The 12,650-nt window shown below is 45.3% G+C and overlaps 1 pseudogene; it reads left to right on the forward strand.

Moving 5' to 3' along the window:
• Positions 1-3,894: 3,894 nt before the first annotated feature.
• Positions 3,895-4,783, forward strand: LOC141562689 (transcription elongation factor A protein 1 pseudogene; annotated as a pseudogene).
• Positions 4,784-12,650: the final 7,867 nt, after the last annotated feature.

Consider the following 12,650-nt stretch of genomic DNA (forward strand, 5'->3'; position numbering starts at 1 on the left):
ATTATTGATACCATATTAACATTTCCTTCATTTGTGCATATAGCTTTTACTTACATGATTGTGATCCCATGTTGAGACCAGTTGACCATTCTTTCATGGAGAATGAGAGTAGGACTAAGAGTCAAGGAAAGACTATCCTGAAACAGAGTTTACAAGGTTTATTTAACCCAATTTAGGTATGTCAGTGTTACACTCTGGAGGTTTGCTGCCACTTACTTCACTGAGATTAAGAAAGCATTCTTCAGGATGTGAGACATTTGCCAGTTCTGTGACCCTGGGGCATTCCCATGACTGTTTTCTGCCTTTCTCTGGTATAGTTTTGAAGTCTACCTCCAAAGTTTTGTTTGTTTGTTTGTTTTTCCATCAAATACGTTAATACCGTTGAATGCTTAGCACAATGGAAGGCACTGGTAACTATTACTTTTTGCTTAATTAATGCTTCCTTCTTTCCTTTATTCTTTATTGCTAGATTTCCTCCCACATTCCCTCCTACCTTTCTTGTCAGAGTAAAATCAGGAATTACTTATTCAAAGGAAAAATCATTATTCGATTTCCCCCAAAATCTAGCCTATTTTGATAAAGAACCGTGTTGTTTTCATGCATAGTTTAAAATTTCAGCTCCTGACAATCCTAGAAAACTTGTGAGGACTCCAAATTTGACTGGAATTTCCAAGTGTAATTTCCAGTTTTGGGGGAAGTACGTTTTTATTAATCCATGCGAAAAATATTGTTTGTCTATGTGGATTATTTAAAAACACATTTCAACCAATCGAATGACGGTTTCATTGCTGGTGCATTGGAAATCCTTATTACATACAATTCCAAGGGTTTCAAAGGGAACAGCATCTATTTAAGTTCTCCTTCTTTTGGACAATTTAAAATTTCTTCCTAAATCTCTTAGGGTTCTGTGTTTTGTTCTTAGCCCATAAATTAATGGTATCTAGGGCTCTTTCAATTTCCAAATGAAAATATACATCAAAAGAAATCACGATGTAAGAGGAGGGAGTAGCACTCCAATCAGCACATCTTGCCCCTCTAATTAACTTCAGAAAAGTAAAGGAGAATCAGGAGGAGCTATGTCTTGTAGGCCAGCACGGTAGGCCAGGGGAGGTCCCCATTTTGGGGAGATCCGGCCGGCCAATCACAGCTACGGTGATCATAGCGAGGCTGTCTCCATTGTCTGCGGTGGTGAGTATGGGGGGGAGCGGCGGGAGAACTGGAGGAGGCCTCCAAAGCTGGGGAAGTTTCGGGGAGGGAGGGAAGGGTTCAATGGGTGGGCTCTTTTTCAACTTTGGGGAAGTCATTGCCCAGGATCCCCAGGGGCGTGACCTTCATTTGCTTTGAAAAGACGATGGTCGCCCCGGGGGTTTGTTCCCCTCTTTAGATCTCAGCCTGTAAGTCTGCTCACCTGCTTCATCCCCCCTTTTTCTCTTTCCCAGGCCAAGGGCAAGAACGGAGAATGCCCCTGGTGGCTGCCGCCTTCACAGGAGGCGCAGGATGCGGAGACACAGCGGCCACCTAGGTGCGGAGCCGAGGGAGCTGGGAGGGCAGCGGGAGTGGGAAGGGAGACCCGAAGGCCGAGATCCGCGAGCGTTCTTCCCCGGCTCCGAACTCGAAGACGGGGTGGCCGCGGCAGGATCCGGTCAAGTACAAAGCAGGGCCGCTGAAGGGCTTTCGTAGGGAGGGGTCCTTGCGCCTCCTTCCTCCCCGCGGTTCGTCCCAGCACAATGGCAAGATTTGGAATCGGCCTTTCGACGTCCCGAGCTCGCAGCCGAGCGCCAGAGGTGCCACGGGAGGCCTTGCCTCGGGGCTGTACGGGAGGAGCTGGAGCTGTGGCCCAGCTGCTCTTCCGATCCGGACCTTGGCCGGAGCTGGGGAAGGCCCGGCTCCACTTCCCGAGGCCTGGGGCATTGCCCAGCCTGCCAATGAACGCACGGATTCTAGAGGCTGACAGACCTCCAAGGGCAGGGGGCAAGATGCTGAGGAAAACCGTCGTGCCCGCACAAGGCAGAGGGGAAGGCGGCCCTGCCCGGGAACTTGGCACAAGGGCAAAGGCCTTGGCGATGGGCTTTTGCGAGTTGCCTTGAGAGCGGAGCCACATTTTCGGACTTTCCCTTCCCCTTTCAGGCTTTGCTTTGCTTGCCAGAAAAAGCCATTGTTTATCTGAGATGCCTCCGGGAGGGGAGGGGAGGGGGCACTGGTGGGGGAATGCTAGCAGAAATTGTGCTACACTTCAATAAAATGTCCTTGCAAAAACTCTCCTGGCTTTGTTCGTGTTACTCTTTCGCGTATTCTTGGTTTCATTCTGGCTAGGGATGAGCTTTGCCATCTGTGTCACTTCCACATACTACAATGGGACAGCAGGTGGCACTGGCAACCAAGGGAAGACTATCCTGAGGGGGGGGAAGGTAGGATTTTTGAGTAACTCCTGTCCCACGTGCCAGGCCCCAACTCCACGGAGATTTCAGAGCTTCGCAAAAAAGACAATGCATTCAGGGAGGACCCAGCCTTGACTGACCTCTTAACTGCCGTGCACCTCACTTTCCTCATCTGGCCAGTGCCCGGAAAGTAGCCCGTGCCTCAGAAGCTTGCTTTGAAGAGCAAATGAAACAATGGCAATCAGTAAGCCTCAGACTCTGGCAGCTGAGAAGGGGGTGCTTAGTGTTCCCAGATTTCCACTCTTCTTTCCTCCCTCCCTCTCAGGGTCTCTCTCTGCCTCTCTTGGTGGCCCTCTATGTCTCTCTTTCTGTCTCTGTTTAAGCGGAGGACTGTGTGTCTAGTTTCCCAAAACAGGAGCCTACTCTAGGCCACAGGAAAAGTGGCTGGGAAGGATATAGAACACAAGATGATTGGAATGGGCCAGAACTCTGGAGAAGTGTACTTGAAACAAAGATTCTTCCAAAAGGAGTTAACATGCAGAAGAAGATGGGTATCTAGTTGAGCATGGTGGTAAATAGTTCTCTGGTTCAGTATGACTGAATTAATCTTATGACATATAATGGTTTCCTGGTGATATAATGATAGGCTTATACTCAGTATGATGAATGGATTAAATTGTAATAGAGTATTTAAGAGGTCAGACAATGCAGTGGCCTCTCAGTCAGAGAGGTCACAGAACAACTGCCTCTCAGTCTCCTTGTATCATCCTGTCACAAGAGATGTATTCCAGCAGCCACTGTCAGGTGACTCCAGTGTATTCCAACAAATGATGAATTGTGATTTATTTATTTTCCATGATTAGCAAGGTATGCATAAATGACTGACAGATTCACGAGCAACTATCCTTTCTTGATACCATGTTAGCCCATAAATTCAAAAGAATAATAAAATGTAAGAAATGTTTTGGGACTACTTCCAAATCAGGATTCATCTATGTTGACTTTCCTTTTGCCCTTTAACTGATCCCAATCAAATCCCATAATACCCACAAAACCCTTCCATTGTTTATCAAAATTGAGGGAAACTCCTGATGCCCTCTACCCTTTACCTCACAGTCTAGTGGGCCTTTCCAGAGAGAAGACATCACCAGTATGGTTGATTCTAGAGAAAGACATGCAGGCTGGGGGCAGCAATCTCAGTCCCTTTCCAGGAAGGGAAGCAAGAAGACAGTACCTTCAAGTATACTTCTCCAAAGTCCAGCCCGCTCCATCCGCTGTCTGTGCCTGAGAGGAGCAGTCCCCCGCGCCTGAGAGGAGCAGTCCCCAAGCCCGGTCTTTATTTGTGGCTGAGAGGGCCCTGGGCCTTGGTTCTCCCTGGGTGTCTCTTCTTGACATTCTGGGACTGCTGCACCTCTCCCACGCTTTCTCTTCTGACATCACCCTCTTGCTCCCGCTTGTCCCGTGTCCCATTCCCTCGGGGTGTGGGCGAGAGTGGGGTTGGAAAAGCACCGGAGCCATGGAGGTGGAGATCCTTCCCACAGCCAAGAAGATAGATAAGATGGTGCAGAACAAGAACGCGTCCGGGGCCCTGGATTTACTAAAGGAACTTCAAGACGTTCCCATGACTCTGGAATTATTGAGGTCCACAAAAATTGGAATATCGGTAAATACTGTACACAAGCAGAGCACAGATGAAGAAGTCACATCATTAGCCAAGTCTCTCGTCTCACGCTGGAAGAAGTCGGTCTCTGGGCCCTCCAAGACTGAAGCAAGCAAAAAAGGGACCTGCTCACTCTTCCCAATGCAGGCCTGAGGCAAAACGAGAAAGGAGCTGCAGGAGCAAAGCAAAGGAAGAGACAAAGGCTTCTGATTCCTTCATTAAAGCTTTCCCCCGGGCACCAAGCACTTCAGGTTCGGTTCCCATCAAGTGCCGAGAGTTGCTTGCTGCAGCCCTCAGAACTGGAGGTGACTACTTCGCTATTGGCGCCGATGTAGAAGAACTGGGCGCTCAGATTGAGGAAGCTGTATATCAGGAGTTACGGAACAGGGACATGAAGTATCAAAACAGGCTACGAAGGACAACAGCAAATCTCAAGGATGCAAAGAAGCCAAACTTAAGGAAAAACGGACTGTGTGGGAACATACCTCCAGATTCCTTTGCTAGAATGACTGCAGTCGAAATGGCTAGTGAGGAACTTAAAGAGATACGCAGAAACCTGACCAAAGAAGCTATTAGAATACATCAAATGGCCCGGACCGGTGGGACCCAAACGGACCTATTTCGATGTGGCAAATGTACCAAGAAGAACGGTACCTAGACCCAGTTTCACACCCTAAGTCCTTATGAACCTATGACAACATATGTTTTCTGTAACGAATGTGGAAATAGATGGAAGTTGGTTTAGAAGAAGAAATTCGCCAGATACCTGGACACTTACAAAGGAAGATTTTGAATTAGCTTTAAAAACTAAGTCAAGAATCTAGTTTCCCTGCAACTGAGATTTTGTAAAGCAGAAAAAATCCTGGGGGTTAGTTATAGTTTTTGTTTTTGTATTCTCTTGAAAACATTCTTAGAGAGTCAGTGTTAGGTCAGATAGTGTATGGTGTATGGTGTATGTTTAATCCTTTTTTTTCCCATTTTGATAACGAAGTCAACATTAAAGTTTTATCAATTTCAACTGTTGGTAACATTTCTTTTTCTTCCAAATGGGAAATGAACTTTAACTTTTTTTTTTTTTAATCTGAAACATACACAAAAACTCTGTTCATGTGAAAGTGGAATTTGCATTTGTTTCTGTACTGCCATGTTCCTACTTTGTTAAAGGAGAAGAAAGATTAGTGTAATTTTGGGATTGCCAAATGTAGTGTGGTAAAGAAATCCTATTTGGACAGCTGATCTAGTTTGTAGATACCATTTTCAATGAGTCTCTCCCATTGATCATTAGGACTGTTAATAAGCCTTAGTGATTAGATATCCTTTTGCATCTGTGACTAGCTGTGACCAATTGCAATTCTTGTACTTCTTAACTCTAAATTGGTGCTCTTAATAGATCTTCCATGGGGGAAATTGATTTTAAATAAATTGTTGTTAAAAGTGATCAATTGTCCTTTTTTCTTTGTTTGGTAGCAGATTTTAAATTCAAATTTTAAATTTAAATTAAAAAAATTTAAATTTAAACTTCAAAAATCCTTAATCTTGTTTTCTGTGTGATTTTGGGCAAGTCAATTAATTTCTCTTAGCTACAATTTTTTGAACAGTGAAAGGAAGAATAATAACGGCACTTACCTCCCAACATACTTCTAAAGGTCAAATGCTGTATTTTAAAGCTCTTAGAACACGTATAGCACATAGTCAGCACAAAATAAAAGTATGGTTTTTTCCCTTTATCTTGTTTGATTTTGGACATGTTTCCTTTAAAAAAAGGGGTACAAGTTGTCACAGACTCTTATCTGTGGGAATCTGTAGAGCTCCAGTAGTGTCCCTATCTGGACAGAAAGAGCAGACATGGCTCCTCCAATAATAGCTATTACCTTGTCCTGCCTCTCACAGCTAAAATTTGGAGTGGAGGTCAGGCCCTGACCTGACAGCCACTGCAGGGAGCTCTCCAATGTCCTGGAATCCTTATAGTAGGTGTTGTAGATGTGAAACAACTGGGTAATGTTAGGGAACAGCCGAGGGTCTCTGTAGATCTACTCCACACCAAACAACAGGGCCAGAACCTGCAGATAATTTTTGTACAGCCACCTGCAGGAGTGGGGAGCAGATCAGAAGCTAGCAACAAGTTCCATAGAACTCATGAACTTCAAAGAGACTCATTCTAAGATTAGATTATAGGGTCCAGAGCTCAGGCAGCCTGATATGTATCACAAACACCTCCTTTTTACATCAATTACCCCCTTCATTATTAACACTCTTGAATGTTTGAGTGTAGATAAGTGGTGGGGTAATTCTTGGCAATGTCTCTGGCAGGTACTAAGTACATAACAAATGCTTATTGACTGACTGATCACCTGGGAGATCTGAGGAACTGACCCAGAAATCAGCATGAGTAACAAGGAAACTTTCTTAAAGAGCTCAATTAGAATTTCAGCACAATGGGGCCCATTTTTAGAAAACAGTCTTCTGTTTCTGTTCAAGGAAACTGTTTAGAGAGCATTGACAAGGTTATGAAAAGCTTGTGATTTTAGGAGATCACTGAACTTTTAAAAACTGTTCAGGTCATATGTCCTTGTTTTTCTCTGGAAAAAGAATTGGATCTAGAGGAATGGGAATTAGTAGGGAGAGGAATTAAGTGAACACTACAATTCCAAACCAAACTTAATTTCCAAAGATACACTTCATACCTACAATTTCATCCAAGTGCTTTAGTAATGTTAGATGAAAGAAAAAGAAGATGAGACTATTGTAGGATTTTAAAACTTGCAGGAATTTATTGGATTTCTGGCACATGAACTAATGGACAATGGGCTTATGGACATGTATAAATTCTCAATTGATGATTATTTCATCATGTTATTTGTTACATCACTTCTAGCATGTGTCATAATACTATGCCTTCATGTAATTTCTGAAATTATAGGTAATACCTCCCATATTGATGGATTTAGGTTTCAAAGTCATGACCACCCTATGCTCTAAATCAAAAGAAAAGGGGAGATGTTAGGTCCTTAGTAGGAGCTAAGTCAGTCCTTAACAATTCTCTAGCTCAGGGTTCACATCTTTACTTCACACCTTGAAAAGGAGTTTACACCTTTAGACTTGTGAAAAGGAGTTTAGCCCTTTAAAAGGAGCAAGCTCATTGGTTGTAGGAGTTCCCACAGGCCCCTGGGAGTACCCACAATGCCATTCTCTGGGAGGATAAAAGGAGAAGGCAGTTGGTAAGGAAGCAGTCTGGAGTGGGTTAAGGACAAGACTTCCCAGGAAAACTTCAGGGAAGCTCGAGGAGATTCAGAGCCAGGATTGAGGAAGAAGAGGATTCCAGATTCAAGCTCTGCTCTGGCTGGAGGCTCCAGAAGAAGCCTGCTCGGGGAGAAAAGGATTTCAAGAAAAGAAACCTCCTCCCAGAGAAGGATTTTAATTGACAGACAAGAGAACACTACAGACCGGCCCTAAGGAGGACGTGGCCAGTCCAGCAGCGATGCTCACTCCCGCAGCCCCTCTAGGCCCTCAGGCGGCCATGTCCTTGGCCAAGAAGGCCCCAGGCCCCAGTGCCGCCGGGCAGGACCACCCTTCCCGGGGGCCCCACAAGGAAGGCGTCCGAGCTGAGAACCAGCCCCCGATGGGCTGTGCTCCTGACGCCCCGCAGGGCGCGGATCCCGGCCCTTCTCCTGTCTCGGCCCATCCCTCCTCCCCGAAGCAGCCCTCGGCGGCGGGGCACCAGCAGCCTCCCCTGGAGAACTGCGGCGCCGCTTGCTCCGGAACGCTCCAGGTCGTCCTCTGCAACCATTCCCTGTGGCTCACGTTCCATCGGCAGCAGAACGAAATGCGCCTCAGCAGGCCGGGCCGGGCCATGTTCCCCTTCCTGGCTTACCACATCCGGGGCATGGACCCCCGGGCCCGCTACCGCGTCTTTGTGGACATGGTGCGCGTCGACCAGCATCACTGGCGCTATGAGGAGGCCGGGTGGGCTCCGTATGGACCCGAACAGAGCCACGTTCCCGGGAACCAGGTGTATGCGCACCCAGACTCCCCCAACACGGGCGCGCACTGGATGGGGCGCGAGATCGCCTTTAAAATGCTCAAGCTCAGCAACGAGGAGCCCGCTGGCCGGAGCGCGCCACGCGCCCTCCGGCTCCGGTCTCAGCACCGGTACCGGCCCCGGCTCCACGTGGAAGAAGTCGCCTGTGGAGACCAGGAAGCGCCGGGCGCCCCCTCCCGGAGCCACGTCTTCAGCTTCCCCGAGACCGAGTTCATTGCCGTGACTGCTTATCGCAACCGGGAGCTCATCCGCCTCAAAATCGAGCACAATCCCTATGCCAGGGCCTTCCGCACAGACGCGCCCTCGGCAGGAGCCTTGAGCGCCGGGCAGCCGCCGGGACCAGCCGCCGCCTCCCCCTCCTCAGAGTCGGCTCCGGACCCCGCCGGCCAACGGCCAGTGCCCCGAGAGCGCCAGGCCCGGGACCGGGAAATCCGGCCTCGCGGCACCCTGACGGACTCGGAAGCTGCAGCCCCGGGGGAAAGGGCCCCCAAGAAGAGGCGTCTGTCTCCTGGGCCTTCAGGCAGCCCCGCCATGTCCTCAGCGAGGCCCCAGCGAGCAGCCCAGGCCCAGCGGCTGCCAGCGCCAGAAGCCAGCGCCAAAGCCTCCCCAGCAGCAGCTGCTGAGCGCCCTGGCGGCCTCCTGGGGACAGAAGAGGCCGCTGTGCAGGGGGGGAACAGCGCGATCCCCGCGGCCTGCTGGGCCATGCAGCAGCCCCAGCAGCCCCTGCACTGGGGCTTGGACTGCACTCCCAGCAGCCTGCAGACCTCCACTGCTCCACTTGCCGCGTCTTATGGCTTCGGTCTAGAGGGTCTGCTCCACCTCCTGCAGGAGCCCACATTGCCGGCAGAACCCTCCCAGGACAGCGGTGGGGACAGCCGCCCATCTCTACCTCTGCACCCTGTCCCTGGAGCCCACGGAGAGCCAAGTGTTGAAGAGCAAATCTGGCTCCTTCTGAGCCAAACAGAGCTGGAAGAGGCAGCCCTGGCTCAGGGAGCTCCCAAGAGGAGACGTTTATCTCCTGCTCCTTCAGGCAGCCAGGCAACGGGTTCAGGGAGGTCCGATGGAGAAGCCCAGGACCCGCTTCTGACAGCTGCAGCTTGCAGCCCCTCCACCTTCTCAGAAGCAGCTTCTGAGGGCCCTGGCCACCTGCTGGGTGTGCAAGAGGCTCCTATCCTGGAAAACAGGAGCGGGATCCCTGTCCTCTGGAGTGCCCCCCAGCAGCCCCAGCCATCCTTGCATTCTTTCTTTTACTCCCCTCCCAGCAGCAGCCACAGCAGGAGTCTGCCAAGCTTGGAAGATGTGGCCATGGGGCCCCCCACTTCTCCACTATCCATGCCTCATGAGCCCAGTCCCGAGGAGGCTCTCTTCTCCCTACTGGAGGCATCCGGCTTCCTTTCAGAAAACCCCCAGGGGACCAGGAGCGACTGTCTCCCCTCTGGTCCTTCCCAGCCAATGCATCCTGCCCCTGGAGCCCAAGAGGCCCAAAGTCTGCAACATGAAATCTGGACGTCTCTCACAGAGACAGTCTTGGAAGATTCGCCCCAGGATCCAAGAATTTTGGAGAAGACACCTTTGTCTCCCAAGAATGACAGTGGCCAGGACCCCTCTTTCCTCATCCCAGACTTTTCCTGGGATTCCCTCTTCTTGGAATGAGCAGCCCCTTGGAGACCTAGAACATTGAGAAGCTCACAGAAGCACACACAGAGACATGCTGCCATGCATCCATGCTCAGACGCACACCCACTCACAGACACAAGGAGACACTCACACATGTCAAGGTCAGCCAGCAAAGAAGCATTCCTTTGGACTCCAACTGCAGGGGATGAGGGAGACGGAGGAGGGCTTACCCAGTGCAATGGACAGTAGAGCAGATGGGCAAGGTCGGACTCAATCCGCCTTGGCTAATGATGTTCTGCCCAGAGGAGAGGACCATCTAGGAGAAAAAGAATCCCTTTTCTCTTATTGGTCCTGCCTGTAAGTGTTATGCTTTGGTCTGGTGGATAGGAGGCCCACAATGCCTCTATGCACAGACAATTTTGCCACATGAACTCTTGCAAAACCTTGTGTTTCAATTTCTTCCCTTTCCCCTCACTCCCTCCACATATGACCAGTTAGGCAATATATATGAAACATATTGTTAAATGGTTGTTAAATCCTAGATATGCACACATATGGATTAAATCTTCTCACTGCCCAAGAGAAATCAAATCAAAACCAACCAAACTGAGAAAGAAAATAAAATGCCACCATGCAACCACAAAAAGAAAGAAAATGCTATGCTGTGATCCACGATCATTTCTTACAGAATGGCAATATCATATAATAATAGGATATAACATATATTATATATTATACAATAATTTTATATAACAGAATATATAATCTATCATAGAATTTCTTATACAATGATGATATTACATATAATAAAATAGAATAATAGAATACAAAATAAAACAAAATAATGTCATGTAATATAATGTAACATAATATAACATAACTTATAACTTAACAGTATAATACAATATATTGCAATATAATATAACATAGGATGATAGGAAAATAAAATGCTAGCATGCAACCACAAAAAGAATGAAAATGCTATGCTGTGATCCACGATCATTTCTTACAGAATGGCAATATATCATATAATACTATAATATAACATATAATATTATATAACAATATAATTTTATATAACATAATATATCATATATCATATAATTCCTTATACAATGATGAAATAACATATAATAAAATAGAATAATAGAATATAAAATGACACAAAATAATGTAATGTAATGTTACCTAATATAAGATAACATATAACATAGCAATATAATATAATATAATATAATATAATATAATATAATATGTCATAGGATGATAATATATCACATTCCTTTTTCCTACCTCAGATACCTCAATATATATTAAACAAAATTAACTGAAGAGATATATACTATCTTTACATAGGGAGATTTTTCAAAATCCTAATTCAGGAAAAAATATTACACGCAAATAAATAAAAGTATAAATTTAACTTGCCCAGATGTCAATGCAAATCATTGAAACAATCCAACAACAATAAAGTGTGGATAAGACATGAAAAAAACCTAATGTTTTGTCTATATGAAACATACTTAAATAGCAAAGACATGAACAAAATAGAAATACGAGACGAGAAGAAAAATTGACCACAGATCAGTTGATTTTCCCAAAGTTGGAATTGAAAGTTAGCTATCAGACCGATCAAAAAATAATTATTCACACCATAAGAAGAAGGAAACAATTGCACTGTGCATAAAGGGAATAATAAACGACAAATAGATATCTATATAAAACATATACACTCAATTTAAAAAGAAAAATAGCTAAATTAAAACATGTAGATAGTAACTCAACAATAAGAAGGAACCTTAAGGTCCCTCTCTAAGTTCCAGATAAAATCAATACAAAATCAAGCAAAAGCAAAAAAGATTATTGAAAACATTGCTGGAGCAAGTGGAACCAAAAGACTTTTTGAAATCCTAACAACTTATACTGCCACAAAATATACCAACTCCTCACAACCACGTACAACTTTTATAAAAATTGGCAATGCATAAGAGCCTAAGATATGTTGCAAATAAAGGAAATAAATGCAAGAGTGGTAAACATTTATTTTACTGCCCATAATTCAATAAAAATGGGAATCATTGTACAGAGCATAAATAAAAGCTGCAGATTGAAATAATGATTTACAATAAAATCCAAAATAAAGACTGTCTCAAAGAAATAAAGACATAAAAGAATAGCATTTTATAATAATATGAAATTTATGGAATGCACCTAAAGCAATCTTCAGGAAGCAAAAAAAAAAAAAAAGCACAAATTATAACACACAAACACACAATAACAAAATAGAAAAAGGAAAGAGTGATAAAGCAGATATGAATTTCCTAAAAATTAAAAAAATACAAACCAACTTATAATAAGAATAATATGTGAGATGTTTTAAAATAGAGGAGAAATAGATAAACTAAAAAACAAAAAATTTTGGAAAAGATACAAATCTAAGATGTTTCAAAAGATTAACAAAATAAATAAACATTTAGCCAAACTGGTAAAAGAGGACAGGAGAGGATTCAGGGAAGATTACAGATTTTGTCAGAAAAATTTAACCTCTCCACACTATCTCCTCAAGCAAGACATAATTGCATCTCAGGGAAAACATGGACCCATTAAAAAATAAATATGAGTTGGAATAGAACAGTAGTCTTCCAGAGACTAAGAGGGACTTCTGGCTCTTGAAAAGTATAAACTTCTCCAAGCTAACACCACTGAAAGAGCAAGTAGTGAGCCTTAGGGCTAGCTGGGTTAGAAGATAACATCAACCCAAGTACAGAAACTTTCACCTAGACAGTATGCAGAGTTGGACTTCTGAGTTGGGCAACATTAAGGAAATCTCAGCTGATAAGGGACACCAGGCCCAGCTGTGCTTCCTCCTTGCAGCCCTGCATGAGAAGGAGCTAGCACATTCCTGATCAATACAGAAGCAGTGGGGAGGGATTCTAGCTACACTCATTCACAGAAG

This window comes from Sminthopsis crassicaudata, chromosome 3, assembly GCF_048593235.1.
Source record: "Sminthopsis crassicaudata isolate SCR6 chromosome 3, ASM4859323v1, whole genome shotgun sequence".
Lineage (NCBI taxonomy): Eukaryota > Metazoa > Chordata > Mammalia > Dasyuromorphia > Dasyuridae > Sminthopsis > Sminthopsis crassicaudata.